This window comes from Mustela nigripes, chromosome 7, assembly GCF_022355385.1.
Source record: "Mustela nigripes isolate SB6536 chromosome 7, MUSNIG.SB6536, whole genome shotgun sequence".
Taxonomy (NCBI): domain Eukaryota; kingdom Metazoa; phylum Chordata; class Mammalia; order Carnivora; family Mustelidae; genus Mustela; species Mustela nigripes.
This window is the reverse complement of record NC_081563.1, coordinates 128,760,223-128,774,664: the sequence shown is the minus strand read 5'-3', so window position 1 is coordinate 128,774,664 and position 14,442 is coordinate 128,760,223. Positions and strand designations below refer to the sequence as shown.

At 41.8% G+C, this 14,442-nt stretch overlaps 1 protein-coding gene, 1 long non-coding RNA gene and 1 pseudogene across 3 annotated transcripts in view; 1 reads left to right on the top strand and 2 right to left on the bottom strand.

Annotated features, from left to right (window-relative positions):
• The window catches only part of CSE1L (chromosome segregation 1 like), a 49,394-nt gene that overhangs the window by 32,151 nt on the left and 2,801 nt on the right, over positions 1-14,442 (bottom strand). The window lies entirely within an intron of this gene.
• LOC132022785 (ribosome production factor 1-like) lies at positions 4,525-6,235 on the top strand (annotated as a pseudogene).
• On the bottom strand, positions 4,993-14,435 carry LOC132022786 (uncharacterized). Its single transcript, XR_009405714.1, has 3 exons — positions 14,238-14,435; positions 5,916-6,058; positions 4,993-5,133 (listed from the first exon to the last, which is right to left on the bottom strand). It is a non-coding gene; the product is annotated as an uncharacterized LOC132022786 (long non-coding RNA).

Genomic DNA, 14,442 nt, shown 5'->3' with positions numbered 1-14,442 from the left:
GAGACAATAGTGAGCTAATTTTGAGATGAAGAAGAAAAAACATACCACAAACTCAAGAAGAGGCACAGAAAAACAAAGGTGAAGAATTGATCAAAGTCATCATAAAGTTTATCAGATTTAATGCTTAAAAAAAGGGCCAATGAGGGGTTTAAATAAAAGACTCACTAGGAACTTTTTTTTATAAGGCCCACCATGAGAAATGACCATTTTAAGCAGTAAATAAGGATCCCTTAAAGAGTTCTGAGATTAAAGAAACCAGAATAAATTTCTTGATGTACAACATGGAATCACAGGACTGACAACAAACCAGATGCTGAGAATTTATACCCAGGGAGAGAATTCTGGGATTCAGAAGATGATGGCTGTGATTATGATTAAAAATCAACTTTCAAAACCAAAACCAAAGATAAGCAAGTGGGACTACATCAAGCTTCTGCAGAGGAGTGCCTGGGTGGCTCAGTGGGTTAAGCGGCTACCTTCAGTTCAGGTCATGATCCCAAAGTCCAGTCCCACATTGGGCTCAGCAGGGAGGCTTGCTTCTCCCTCTGCCTGCCAACTCTGTCTGCCTGTGCTCCCTTTCTCTAACAAATAAATAAAATCTTTTAAAAAGAAAACAACCTACACAACTCAAAAAGCAAAAAAGTACATAAAAATTATATATATTATATATATATAACATAATACGAGTTAAAAATGGGCAGAAGATTTGAACATTTTCCAGAGACATACAGACGGCCAACAGGTACATGAAAAGGTTCTCTGCATCACTAACCATCAGGGAAATGCAAATCAAAACCACAATGAGACTTCACCTCATTCTAGTTAGAGTGGCTGTCATCAAAAAGATAAGAAATAACAAGTATTGGCAGGGATATGCAGAGAAGGGAACACTTGTGCACTGTTGGTGGTAAACTAGTGCAGTCACTATGGAAATCTGTGAGGAGGTTCCTCAAAAAAAAAAAAAAAAAAAAAAGAACTACCACATGATCCAGAAATTCCACTTCTGGCGGCACCTGGGTGGCTCAAGTGGCTGAGTGTTGGACTCTTGGTTTTGACTCAGGCCTGGGTCCTCATCTCAGGGTCATGGGGTCCAGCCCTGCCTCCAGCTCTGCACTCAGCTAGGCTATGCTTGTTCCTCTCCCTCCACCTCTGCCTTCCCATCCCCCCAAGTCCTGTCCCTGCAGCACACACGCTTTCTTCCTCTCAAATAAATACATAAAATCTTGGGGTGCCTGGGTGGCTCAGTCAGTTAAGTGTCTACCTTTGGGCAAGGTCCTGAGATCAAACCCTGCATCAGGCTCCCAGCTCAGTGGGGAGCCCGCTTCTATCTCTCCTGCAGCTCCACCTGCTTGTGCTCTCTTGCTCGCTCGCTCTCAAATAAATCTTGAAAAACAAAATAAATAAATAAATAAATAAATAAAATCTTAAAAAAAAGAAAAAACTGCATTTCTGGGTATTTATCCAAAGGAAATGAAGCACAAACTCAAAAAGATATCTGTACCCATGAAACAAATAATACATTCTAAGTTAAAAAAAATAAATAAAGAGGAGGGGCGCCTGGGTGGCTCAGTGGGTTAAAGCCTCTGCCTTCGGCTCAGGCCATGATCTCAGGGTCCTGGGATCGAGCCCCACATCGGGCTCTCTGCTCCGCAGGGAGCCTGCTTCCTCCTCTCTCTCTGCTTGCCTCTCTATGCTACTTGTGATTTGTCAAATGAATAAATAAAATCTTTAAAAAATAAATAAATAAATAAAGAAAGAAAGAAAGAAAGAGGAAACTGGCTGTAGGCTTATCACAAGGAACAGAGGTCAGAAAATACAGTGAATCAACCCAGAATTCTGTAATAAACTAAGGTTTTATTGGGGGGGGAAAAGATATCTGTACCCATATGTTCACCACAACATTATTTACAACAGCCCAGACATAGAAATAATCTTTATAACATGTTCACCAGTGGATAAATGGATAAAAGAAAATGGGATATGTGTATACAGTGGAACATTATTCAGCCATAAAAAGGGAAATCCTGCCACTTGTGACAAAATGGATAGACTTTTTTTTTTTTTTAAGTAGACTCCATGCCCAATATGGAGCTTGAACTCACAAACCCCAGAGATCAAGGGTCACATGCTCTACTGACCTTGAGGTTATTATGCTAAGTGAAGTAAGTCAGAGAAAGACAAATACCATATGAACTCCCTTATATGTAGAATTTAAAATTAAAACAAAACCAAAAACAAAAAGACACACCACACTCAAAGACACAGAGATCCAAGTGGTGGGGGGTTAGAGGTGCATGAAATGGGTGAACGGGATCAAAAGGTACAAAATTTCAGTTAGAAGGAGGTAACCCATGAGGATATAATGTACAGCATAGTGACTATAGTTAGTAATACAGGGGACACCTGGCTGGCTCAGTCAGGGGAGGACGCAACTCTTGATTTTGGGCTTGTGAGCTCAAGTCCCACTATGGGTATAAGGATTACTAAAAATAAACAAACAAAAATTATACTGTATTACGGGGCACCTAGCTGACTCGGTCGATAGACCATGTGACTCTTGATTTCTCACCCCATGTTGGGTGTAGTACCTACTTTAAAAAAAAAATTGTTCTGATGACCAAAAAAAAAAAAAGAAAATCTGGGAGCCTGGGTGGCTCAGTGGGTTAAGCCTCTACCTTCGACTCAGGTCATGATCTCAGGATCCTGGGACTGACCCCCAACATGGGGCTCTCTGCTCAGCAGGGAGCCTGCTCCCTGCTCTCGCTCTGCCTGCCTCTCTGCCTACTTGTGATTTCTCTGTCAAATAAATAAATAAAATCTTAAAAAAAATTCTGTAAGTATGTGTAGAGATGGATGTTAACTAGACTTACTGTGATCATTTCATAATATATATACATATATTATTATGTTTACACCCAAATCTAATGGTAATATATCAATTGTATCTTTAAATCTCAATAAAGCAGCAACTACTTTTTAAATATTCAAAGCTTGGGCGCCTGGGTGGCTCAGTGGGTTAAGCCGCTGCCTTCGGCTCAGGTCATGATCTCAGGGTCCTGGGATCGAGTCCCGCATCGGGCTCTCTGCTCAGCAGAGAGCCTGCTTCCTCCTCTCTCTCTCTGCCTACTTGTGATTTCTCTCTGTCAAATAAATAAATAAAATCTTTAAAAAATAAATAAATAAATAAATAAATAAATATTCAAAGCTTAAACAACACCAAACATAAATCATAGAATACACTGCCACCAACCAAAAAAATTTACATCTTAAAAAATTTACATATAATATATTACAAATTATAAGCTATATATATGGCTTATATACACTTAAGTGATCTCATAAAGCTAAGAAACACACAGAAGAAATAGCAAATTACAAATTACAAGAGTGTGGGCACACACCATTTCCCATAAACAAAAAAAACTTGAGAACGCTATAAAATAGGACGTCGTGATCTCTGAGTTCTTGGTGAGTAGATAAAATTAAATGCAAAACAACAGAACTTTCTGGGGCAATAAAAATGTTCTAAAACCGTAATGTGAGTATGGTGATAGATGCACAACTGTGTAAAATTAATGACAGTCACCAAAAAGTACACTAAGATGAATTCACAGTAAGTTATATTTCAATAAAGCTACTTTTTAAACCTGTACTTCTTTTTTTGGGGGGTGGGGGGAAGAGAGGTGGAGAGTGGGAGATAGGAGAGAGAGAATCTTAAGCATGCACCACGCCCAGCACAAGCCCAAATAGGGCTTGATCTTATGACCCTGAGATCATAACTTGAACTGAAATCAGGAGTCGGAGGGAGGCTTAACCTACTGAGCCACCCAGGTGCCCCTAAAACTGCACTGGCTCCCAGGGAACCCAGGGAAATGTAGTCTTCTCAGGGCATCCATGCACCAAACTTAATTTAGGGTTTCTATGACAAGAAAAAGATTAAGTATGTAATAATTTTTGTAAAATGTAATAAAACTAAGTGGGAAAAGGTCAAATACACCACAATTCAAATTATGTGAAAAAAAATTTAAGAGCACCTGGCAGGTTCAGTTGGTAGAGTATGCCACTCTTGATCTTGGGAGTTTTAAGTTCGAGTCCCACAGTGGGTACAGAGTTTACTTAAAAATAAATTCTTAGTGGTGCCTGGGTGGTTCAGTGGGTTAAAGCCTCCGCCTTCAGCTCAGGTGATGATCCCAGGGTCCTGGGATTGAGCCCCTACACTGGGCTCTCCGCTCAGCAGGGAGCCTGCTTCCCTTCCTCTCTCTCTGCCTGCCTCTCTGCCTACTTGTGACCTCTGTCAAATAAATAAATAAAATCTTTAAATAAGTAAATAAATTCTTAAATTCATATATACCCCAATACATGGAAAAACTAAAACTAAACTCCAAAATGTAAACAGCAGTAAAGTCGATGTGATGAACACTGGACATTTTTGTTCTTTTCATATTCTACTAGATTCTCCTAATATCTTACAACTACTATATATGTGACATTTGCAATGAGAAAGTTATTAAGGAAGCAAACACCATGGCGAAGGCCCCCAGGGATAAGAGCAGCAGCGGAGGAAAGACAGACCTGAAACGGAAAGCGACCATTGGAACCTCAGGAGGCTACAGTTGCTGAGTATGGAGTGACAGAAAGCGGGGTTCAACCCCCAAAAGTGGCCGCCTTCCCCCCAGGCTTCAGCATTTCAGAAATTAAGAACAAACAACAGCTACATTCAATGTTCACACGGTGGAGACAGCAGCAATGTAAGAAAAAGTTGGCAATTAAGAAAAAACTTAAGAGAGAAAGGGGTGCCTGTGGCTCAGTCGTTAAGCATCTGCCTTCAGCTCAGGTCATGATCCCAGAGTCCTGGATCCAGCCCCACATCAGGCTCTCTGCTCTACAAAGAGCCTGCTTCTCCCTCTCCCATTCCCCTACTTGTGTTCCCTCTCTCAATGTTTCTGTCAAATAAAGAAATCTTTAAAAAAAAAAAAAAGGGGCACCTGGGTGGCTCAGTGGGTTAAGCCGCTGCCTTCAGCTCGGGTCATGATCTCAGGGTCCTGGGATCGAGTCCCGCATCAGGCTCTCTGCTCGGCAGGGGCCTGCTTCCTTCCCTTCCCCTCTCTCTGCCTGCCTCTCTGCGATCTCTCTCTGTCAAATAAATAAATAAAATCTTTAAAAAAGAAAGAAAGGAAGGAAGGAAGGAAGGAAGGAAGGAAGGAAGGAAGGAAGGAAGGAAGGAGAAGCTCTTGGTAATAAGGCTCCACAAAGCCTATACCAAAGACCACTGACAACCAGAGAGCGTACGATGAAACTGTAGTAGACCCTAATGATGAAGAGGTTGCTTTGGATGAAGCTACAGATGAATCTGCTTCTTATTTCAACAGACAAACTTCTCCCAAGATTCTCATCGCATCATCAGACAGACCTCATGGGAGAACAGTACAACTCTGTGAACAGCTCTCCAGTTTTACCAAACTCACATGTTTATTACAGAAGAGGACTGGCTCTGAAAAAAAATTATTCCACAGCGCATTTCAAGAGACTTCACAAATCTGATCGTTATTAATGAAGATTGTAAAACACCAAATGGATTAATTCTAAATCACTTGCCAAATGGCCCAACTGCTCATTTTAAAATGAGCAGTGTTCGTTTGCGTAAAGAAATTAAGAGAAGGGGGCGCCTGGGTGGCCCAGTTGTTAGGCGTCTGCCTTCAGCTCAGGTCATGATCCTAGAGTCCTGGGATGGAGCCCCACATCCAGCTCCCTCCTCAGCAGGAGGCCTGCTTCTCCCTCTGCCACTCTCCCTGCTTGTGTTCCCTCTGTCACTGTCTCTCTGTGTGTCAAATAAAAAAAAAAAAAAAAAAGAGAGAGAGAGAAAGAAGGAAAGAAAGAAATTAAAAGAAGAGGCAAGGACCCTATAGGACACATACCTGAAATAATTTTGAATAACTTTACAACGAGGCTGGGTCATTCTGTTGGATGTATGTTTGCATTTCTCTTTCCCCATAATCTGCAGTTTATAAGGAGGGAAGTTGCCACATTCCACAATCAACGGGACTGTATCTTCTTCAGACTTCATAGGTATATATTCAAGAGTGAAAAGAAAGGGGGAATTCAAGAACTTGGACCACGTTTTACCATAAAATTAAGATCTCTTCAGAAAGGAACCTTTGATTCTAAATATGGAGACTATGAATGGGTCCATAAACTCTGGGAAATGGATATAAGTAGAAGAAAATTACATATATAAAGTACTGAAGGAACAGTACTGAATTGTGCTAAACAGGCCTATCCTGGATTTATGACAGAAGACCCTTTTCAAAATATCATTTACTGGTTTCATAAACCTTTTTATGTGTGGACAAAAATCAAGAGCCATGAATTACCATTCGCTGTTTATGTAGCAAATTCAAATAAAAGTCATTTTGGTGAATTAAAAAAAGTTAATAAAATTCTATTTTTTTTTAAGATTTTATTTATTCGAGAGAGAGAATGAGAGAGCAAACACAACCCAGAGGCAGAAGGAGAAGCAGACTCCCCGCTGAGCAGGGAGCCAGACGCAAGGCTCTATCCCAGGACCCTGGGATTATGACCTGAGCTGAAAGCAGATGCTTAAGCCACCAAGACGCCCCTTTTATTGTATTTTTAAAATGACTCTGTTGGGGTGCCTGAGCGGCTCACTCAGTTAAGCAGCTGCCTTCGACTCAGGTCATGATTCCCAGGGCCTTGGAATGGAGCCCCACATCAGGCTCCCTGCTCAGTGGGAAGCCTGCTTCTCCCTCTCCCTGCCACTCTGCCTGCTTATGTTATCTCTCTGTCAAATAAATAAAATCTTTAAAATAAATAATTAAATAAAATGAATCTGTCAAAGGTTAATTAAATTCAGGCTCTCAAAGGAACTTCTTTACATATTAGCTGGAAGACAAAACACAACTTCGATGCCAGCTACAGACTATAATCCCTTTTCTGCAGTTTTGAAATCCAAAAGTCTAAAACTGAAAGTTACTGTGTTGTTGTTTTTTTAAGGAGGTCCCAAGCTCAGCATGAAGCCCAATGCTGGGCTTGAACTCACAACCCTGAACTGAGATCAAGAGTCAACTGAGCCACCCGGTGCCCCTTGTTGTTGTTTTAAAGTTTGACAAACTCGTTTTGCAGCAAAACCTGGCCAAAGTGCCTGAGGCTATAAATAAAGTATTTAACTTAGTATATAAACTTTTTTTACTTAAGAAATATTAATATCGGGGTGCCTGGGTGGCTCGGTTCAGACACTGCCTTCGGCTCAGGTCATGATCCTGGAATCCTGGCACTAAACTCAGCACCGGGCTCCCTGCTCCAGCGGCAGGGAGTCTGCTTCTCCCTCTGACTCTCCCCCTTCCCCTCTTCATATGCTCTCTCTCACACACACACACTCTTTCTCTAATAAATACATTTTTTAAAAAATCTTTAAAAAAAAAAAAAAAGAAATATTAATGTGTTTGATCGCACAGTGCTACCCCACACCCCACAGGAAAGTTGCATAATCCACAGTATGTGCATCCAAAAAGAAACCCTGACACATGTTTGTTCTCTAGAGGTGAGGTGCCAGATGAATCACAAACAGTAACTTAACTGCTAGGAAGTTATTAAGAGAGTCACTTGGCCTACATTTGCATGTGGGCCAAGATTTCTAAGAGGCTGTCTTTAGCTAAATTTGAAGGATACACAGAACTGGAAAGGTAAAGTAGAATGAAGACCCATCTCATACAAGAACTAGAGTGAGCAAAGAAACAGGAAGAACACATAGCTCCTGAGAACAGAGGAACTGGAGGCTGAGATCAAATCATATACGTTCCTCAATAGTTTGCTGTAGAGTTTCATGACTTAATGTACAACAGCAAGGCACTAAAGGATTTTTGAAATGAGTGAAAACTTAATGAAAATGGAGTATTTGAGGGGCGCCTGGGTGGCTCAGTGGGTTAAAGCCTCTGCCTTTGGCTCAGGTCATGATCCTGGGTCCTGGGATGGAGCCCCGCATCAGGGCTCTCTGCTCAGCCGGGAGCCTGCTTCCCCCACCTCTCTCTGCCTCCTGTGAGCAATCTCTGTCAAACAAATAAATAACATATTTAAAAAAAAAAAAAGAAAAAGAAAGAAAGGAAAAAAGAAAGTGGAGTATATATGAACGTTGGGCTGGCAATGATTACCAGAATGGAGCTGAGAAGAACAAGTGAAGATATGTTAGGACACTTTTTTTTTTTTTAAATTGGGGGAAGGCAAGATGGGATCAGGAGGGACAGAAACCATAAGAGACTCTTAATCTCACAAAACAAACTGAGGGTTGCAGTGGGGGGCGGGGCGGAGGGTGGTGGGGTTATGGACATCAGGGAGGGTATGTCCTATGGCGAGTGCTGTGAAGTTAAGCCTCATGATTCACAGACCTGTACCTGTGGGGCGAATAATACATTATATACGTTAATAAAAAAAAAATTTAGGAGTGCCTGGGTGGCTCAGTGGGCTAAAAGCCTCTGCCTTCGGCTCAGGTCATGATCCCATGGGTCCTGGGATTGAGCCCTGCATCACTCTCTGCTCAGGGGAACCTGTTTCTCCCTCTCTCTCTGCCTACTTATGATCTCTGTCAAGTAAACAAATAAAATCTTAAAAAAAAAAAATTAAAAAATATAAATTGGGGGAAGAGCACAATGGCAGATGGTTTGTACAGTTTATATTATTTCATATGATAACCATTTTACATACAAGGAGACTCAGATTAACTACCTTGCCCCAAATCACACATAGTTATAAAAAATCAGATTCAAATCATTCTGATTCTACACTCTTCCTATTAACTAAAACTATCTCTCAGGGGGAAATAATAATGACAGGGGACTGAACTAGAGTGGAAACACTGAGGTTAAGAAAGGTCATCTTGACTGGAGGGGCGGTCAGCTAATGCTATAGGTAAGGACCATAGCTAATGCTGTGCTTGTACAGCATATCCCTCCACAGCCAGAAACTACAAACTTCTGAAGAGAATGATTTGATTGAAACTATCCGTATTCTCCTTATCTTTTCCTTTAACTGAGAAACGTTTCTATCATAAGGGAAGCCAATATTCTTTTTTTTTTTTAAGATTTTATTTATTTATTTGGCATTCAGAGATCACAAGTTGGCAGAGAGAGAGAGAGCAGGGGAAGCAGGCTCCCCGCTGAGCAGACAGCCTGATGCAGGGCTCAATCCCAGGACCCTGGGATCATGACCCTAGCCGAAGGCAGAGGCTTAACCCACTGAGCCACCCAGGCACCTCGGGAAGCCAATATTCTTATTCAGTAGATTCCTCCATCTATGTATTCATTTCCTTTGACCTAGTGCAAACTACTCTATGGCATGAATATCAAGTACCACTCAACCATACACATACTTCATGGAGAGGCTACCCTTTCTGAGTTTGTTTGTTTTAAAGATTTTATTTATTTATTTGACAGACAGAGATCACAAGTAGGCAGAGAGGCACCCAGGCTCCACCACCCCCCACCCACGCTTTCTGAGTTTTAGATCAAAACTTTGGAAAATAGGGCACCTGGGTAGCTCAGTCATTAAGCAGCTGCCTCTGGCTCAGGTCATGATCCCAGCATCCTGGAATAGAGCCCCGCATCAGGCTCCCTGCTCAGCGGGAGGTCTGCTTCTCCCTCTCCTGCTCCCCTTGCTTGTGTTCCCTCTCTCTATCAAATAAATAAATAAAATCTTTAAAAAAAAAACAAAAAACTTTGGAAAATGCAGGGGCATCTGGCTGGCTCAGTCAGTAAAGCATGTGACTCTTGATCTTGTGGTTTTGAGTTCAAGCCACATGCTGGATGTAGAGATTTCTTAAAAACAAAAAAAAATTTTTTAGATTTCAAGATTTTTAATATTTTATTTTTAAGTAATTTCCACACCCAACATGGCACTCAAACTCACAACCCTGAGATCAAAGAGTCACGTGCTCCTCTAAGTCAGCCGGATGCCCCTTAAATATAAAATATTAAAAAGAAAAAGTTCAGGGGCGCCTGGGTGGCTCAGCGGGTTAGGCCTCTGCCTTCGGCTCAGGTCATGATCTCAGGGTCCTGGGATTGAGCCCCGCATCGGGTTCTCTGCTCGGCAGGGAGCCTGCTTCCTCCTCTCTCTCTGCCTGCCTCTCTGCCTACTTGTGATCTCTGTCAAATAAATATATAAAATAAAAAAAAATAAAAAAAAAAAAAAAAGAAAAAGTTCAGAAAATGCTACACATTATATTCCCCCTCTTTTGGAGATTCACTTTAAAGGTTTCAGGAACTCAAATAATAAGTTATCAGTTTAATGTTGTTTAATCCAGAGTTCCCCCAATTACTTGGCCACAGAACTACTTTATTATATAAAACTTTGGAAAGAGGTGCCTGGGTGGCTCAGTGGGTTAAGCGTTTGCCTTTGGTTTGAGTCATGATCCCAGCCAAGGTCCTGTGATGGAGCCCTGCATAGGCGTCCTGGCTCGGCAGGGGAGTCTGCTTCTCCTTCTCCCTCTGTCCCTGCTCCTGTGCTCTCTCTTGCTCACTCTCTCCCAAATAAATATTAAAGAACAAAACAAAACAAAAACAACTTTGGAAAGTGATTTAAGTAATTCATTTCCCATTCTTTTTTTGTGCTGAAATGTTTAATCTATTATGAAATCATGAAAGTTCGCTATTGCCAAACAAAATCATTTATATCAGTGTGTGAGAAAACAAACAACCCCCCCCCCCAAAACAAAACCCTGTCTTTCTTTGCCACACAAATTTGTTCTGCCTTTTGAAATTTATGCGAGGCAACATGCTAGAATCTGTGTATATGTGTTGGGAGGATTACAGAGATTAACTGGATCTATTCTGCTAAGTTTTAAAAATATATATCCTTTATTTTTTTAAGTAGGCTGCATGCCCAAGATGGAGCCAAAGCAGGAGCAAGATTTCACGACCCTGAGATCAAGACCTGAGCGAAGATCAAGAGTCCCGACACTTAACCGATAGCCATGATGGAACCCCCATCCTGTTGCGTTTAATACACTCCTCAGTAATACTGCATTTCACTAACTTTCTTTTCTTTCTTTTAAAGATTTATTTACTTTAGGGAGAGAAAGAGAGCACACACGCTTGAGAGCAGGGGATAGAGCAGAGAGAGGAACAGAAAGAATCCTTAAGCAGTTTCCTCACTGAGCTCAGATCCCCACACAGGGCCCGATACCAGGCCCCTGAGATTATGTCAAGCAGAAATCAAGACCCAACTGCTCAACCCACTGAGCCATCCAGGCACCCAGCTAACTTTCTTCATTATGTTCTTAAAGCACTATACATATCTTAACAAAATCTCTTATGTTCCTCATAATTATCTATATTAAAATTAATCTAGGGAGCCTGGGTGGCTCAGTCATTAAGCACCTGCCTTCAGCTCAGGTCATGATCCAAAGGTCAGGGGATAGAGCCCCACATGGGCTCCCTTCTCAGCAGGAAGCCTGCTTCTCTCTCTCCCCCTGATGTGTTCCCTCTCTTGCTATGTCTGTGTCAAATAAATAAATAAAATCTTAAAAAAAAAATCCAAACTCTTGGGGCACCTGGGTGGCTCAGTTGGTTAAGTCACCGACTTATAATTGTAGCTCAGGTCATGATTTCATGGGTCATAAGCTCGAGCCCCAAGTCGGGCTCCACAGAGGGGAGTTTGCTTGAGTTGCTTGAGATTTTTCTCCCTCTGCCCCTCCCTCCACGTGTGAACTCTTTCTAGCACATGCACTCTTTCTTTCTTTAAAATAAATAAATCTTTAAAAAAAAAAAAATCCACACTCTACTATGGCAGAATCCCATGCAATCTGACACTTCTCAACCTCATTTAGCTTCTTTAGGCTCCCTTTTGGCTCTAAGTTCAAGCCATAAAAGCCTTCCCTCTGTTGCATGAACCAGCCAAAACTGTTCTCCAAGCTGTAATAATGCTCTTCCCTCTAATTTGGGTATCATTCAACTGTCAGCCCACTGTCAACTCAAAAAGGCCTTCTACCATTACCATCTATCTTGTTCCCATTAAACTATTTAAAAAAAAATTTTTTTTTCTAAGATTTTTATTTATTTATTTATTTGACAAAGAGTGATCACAAGTAGGCAGAGAGGCAGCAGAGAGAGGGGGAGAAGCAGGCTCCCCACTGAGAAGACAGCCCAATGCAGGGCTTGATCCCAGGATCCTGGGATCAGGACCTGAGCTGAAGGCAGAGGCCTAACCCACTGAGCCACCCAGGTACCCCCCCCCCAATTACACTATTAACAGCAGTAACCATCATCTGAAATATCTTTGATATACTTGTCATCCTTATTGTAAGCTCCTTAACGCAGGGACTTTGTATGTCTTGTCTCTGTCATGCCTGGCACACAGAAGATACTCAGTAAGCATTTGTTGAATGAACTAAAGGATGAGTCAATATGTGGTTCATCTAAGTAAAACAGGAGTTCTCAGTGTGTATTACAGACTATTCTTCAAGAGTCACTTATGAGGAGCCCCAACTTAACATGGGAACTCTTATATCTGCAAGATAAAAAAATGACAACGTACCCACCATAAGGAACATCAGTTCATTCCAAAGTTTTTCAAGAAAGAAGTGAATCTGAAATTCACCTTATATTACTGTTCACATATGCCAGTGCTTGTACTCTTGTCTCAGGGCTTTCCACTTACTCTTCCACCTGCCTGAATAGCTCTCACTATGGAGAGCTGCATGGCTCACTGCCCACTTCATTCAGGTCTCTTTCCAAGATCATCTCTTTCCAGAGATGCCTTCCTGGACCACCCTAGCTAAACGAGGACCCATCCCAGTTATTCTCCATTCCCTTACTCTATTTTTCCAAGTTCCAAACTTTCAAATTTTGTAAGGCATACCACTTTGCTTTATTGTATAGGCTTTGTGTTTTGTTCACTTCAGTCTCCCTAGTGCTTTACAATAGTGATAGGTAACTACCACGTATTTCTTGTACTATTTTTCAAAAGCTGCACTCCCTTAATTTTTTCCATCAAAAACATTCCACCAGGGGCACCTGGGTGGCTCAGCGGGTTAAGCCGCTGCCTTCGGCTCAGGTCATGATCTCAGGGTCCTGGGATCGAGTCCCGAGTCCCACATCAGGCTCTCTGCTCAGCAGGGGGCCTGCTTCCCTTCCTCTCTCTCTGCCTGCCTCTCTGCCTACTTGTGATCTCTCTCTCTCTCTGTCAAATAAATAATAAAATCTTAAAAAAAAAAAAAAAAAAAAAAAAAAAAAAAAAAAGCCTTTTTTTTTGTATCTCCCTAGTGATAATGTCTAAAAAAACAAATGGTAGGGGCGCCTGGGTGGACCAGTCAGTTAAGCATCTGCCTTTGCCTCAGGTCATGATTTCAAGGGTCCTGGGATCCAGCCCTGCGTAAGTCTCCCTGCTCAGTGGGGAATCTGCTTCTCCCCCCCACCCCCCGTCTCTCTGCCCTCCCTCCACTTGTGTGTGTAGTGCTTCCTAATAAATAAATAATAAATCTTTAAAAAGAAACTGTGGGGCACCTGGGTGGCTCAATCGTTAGGCATCTGCCTTCTGCCTTCGGCTCAGGTCATGATCCCAGGGTTCAGGGATCAAGCCCCGCATAGGGCTCCCTGCTCAGTGGGAAGGAAGCCTGCTTCTCCCTCTCCCACTCTCCCAGCTTGTGTTCCCCTTCTCGCTGTGTCTCTGTCAAATAAATAAAACTTAAAAAAAAAAAAGAAAGAAAAAAAATCATAAGCTTAACCCACATTTGGGAAAGCGTGAAAAATCAGGTAACTTTAGAGAATATTCCACAGGTATTCACAATATATTTGCAAGATCGATGTCTAATTAAGCGATCTAATTCGGCCACAGGTGAAAGTACTATGACTCTTGAAAATATTAGCAATATGTAAATGTAGAAAGTGTTACTGATTTTTTAGAAAAGATTTTATTTATTCATTAGAGAGAGAGAGAGACAGAGCACACACACAAGCAGGGGGTAAAGGCAGAGAGAGAGGCAGAAGCTGACTTCCCGCTGAGCTGGGAGCTCCATGTGGGGCTCAATCCCAGGACCGGGAGATCAGGATCCGAGCCAAAGGCAGATGCTCAACCATCTGCAGCACCCAGACACCCCGTGTTACCGATTTTAAAATAAAAATTCACACTTGACATGGAAAAGCCATTATTTTGCCTTTATATGAGATACGCTACTTTTTCCACAGATCTTTGGAAATCCCTACCAATTCAGTTAAAAAAGAAAACACATGTACCACAAGAAATCAGTGATGACAGACTTATCTAAATTCCAAGTTCTTCTTGTTGAATGAATGGCTGGACCTATGTCTAGCCTCTTCCCACAGGCCCTCAGTTACGGATGAAGACTTTTGGAACAAAAACTTTGCTTTCCAAGGCCATCTCACAGACATCTGTGACATAAGCTGATCCAAGATCTGCGCTTTCTCCTTAGATATTTCC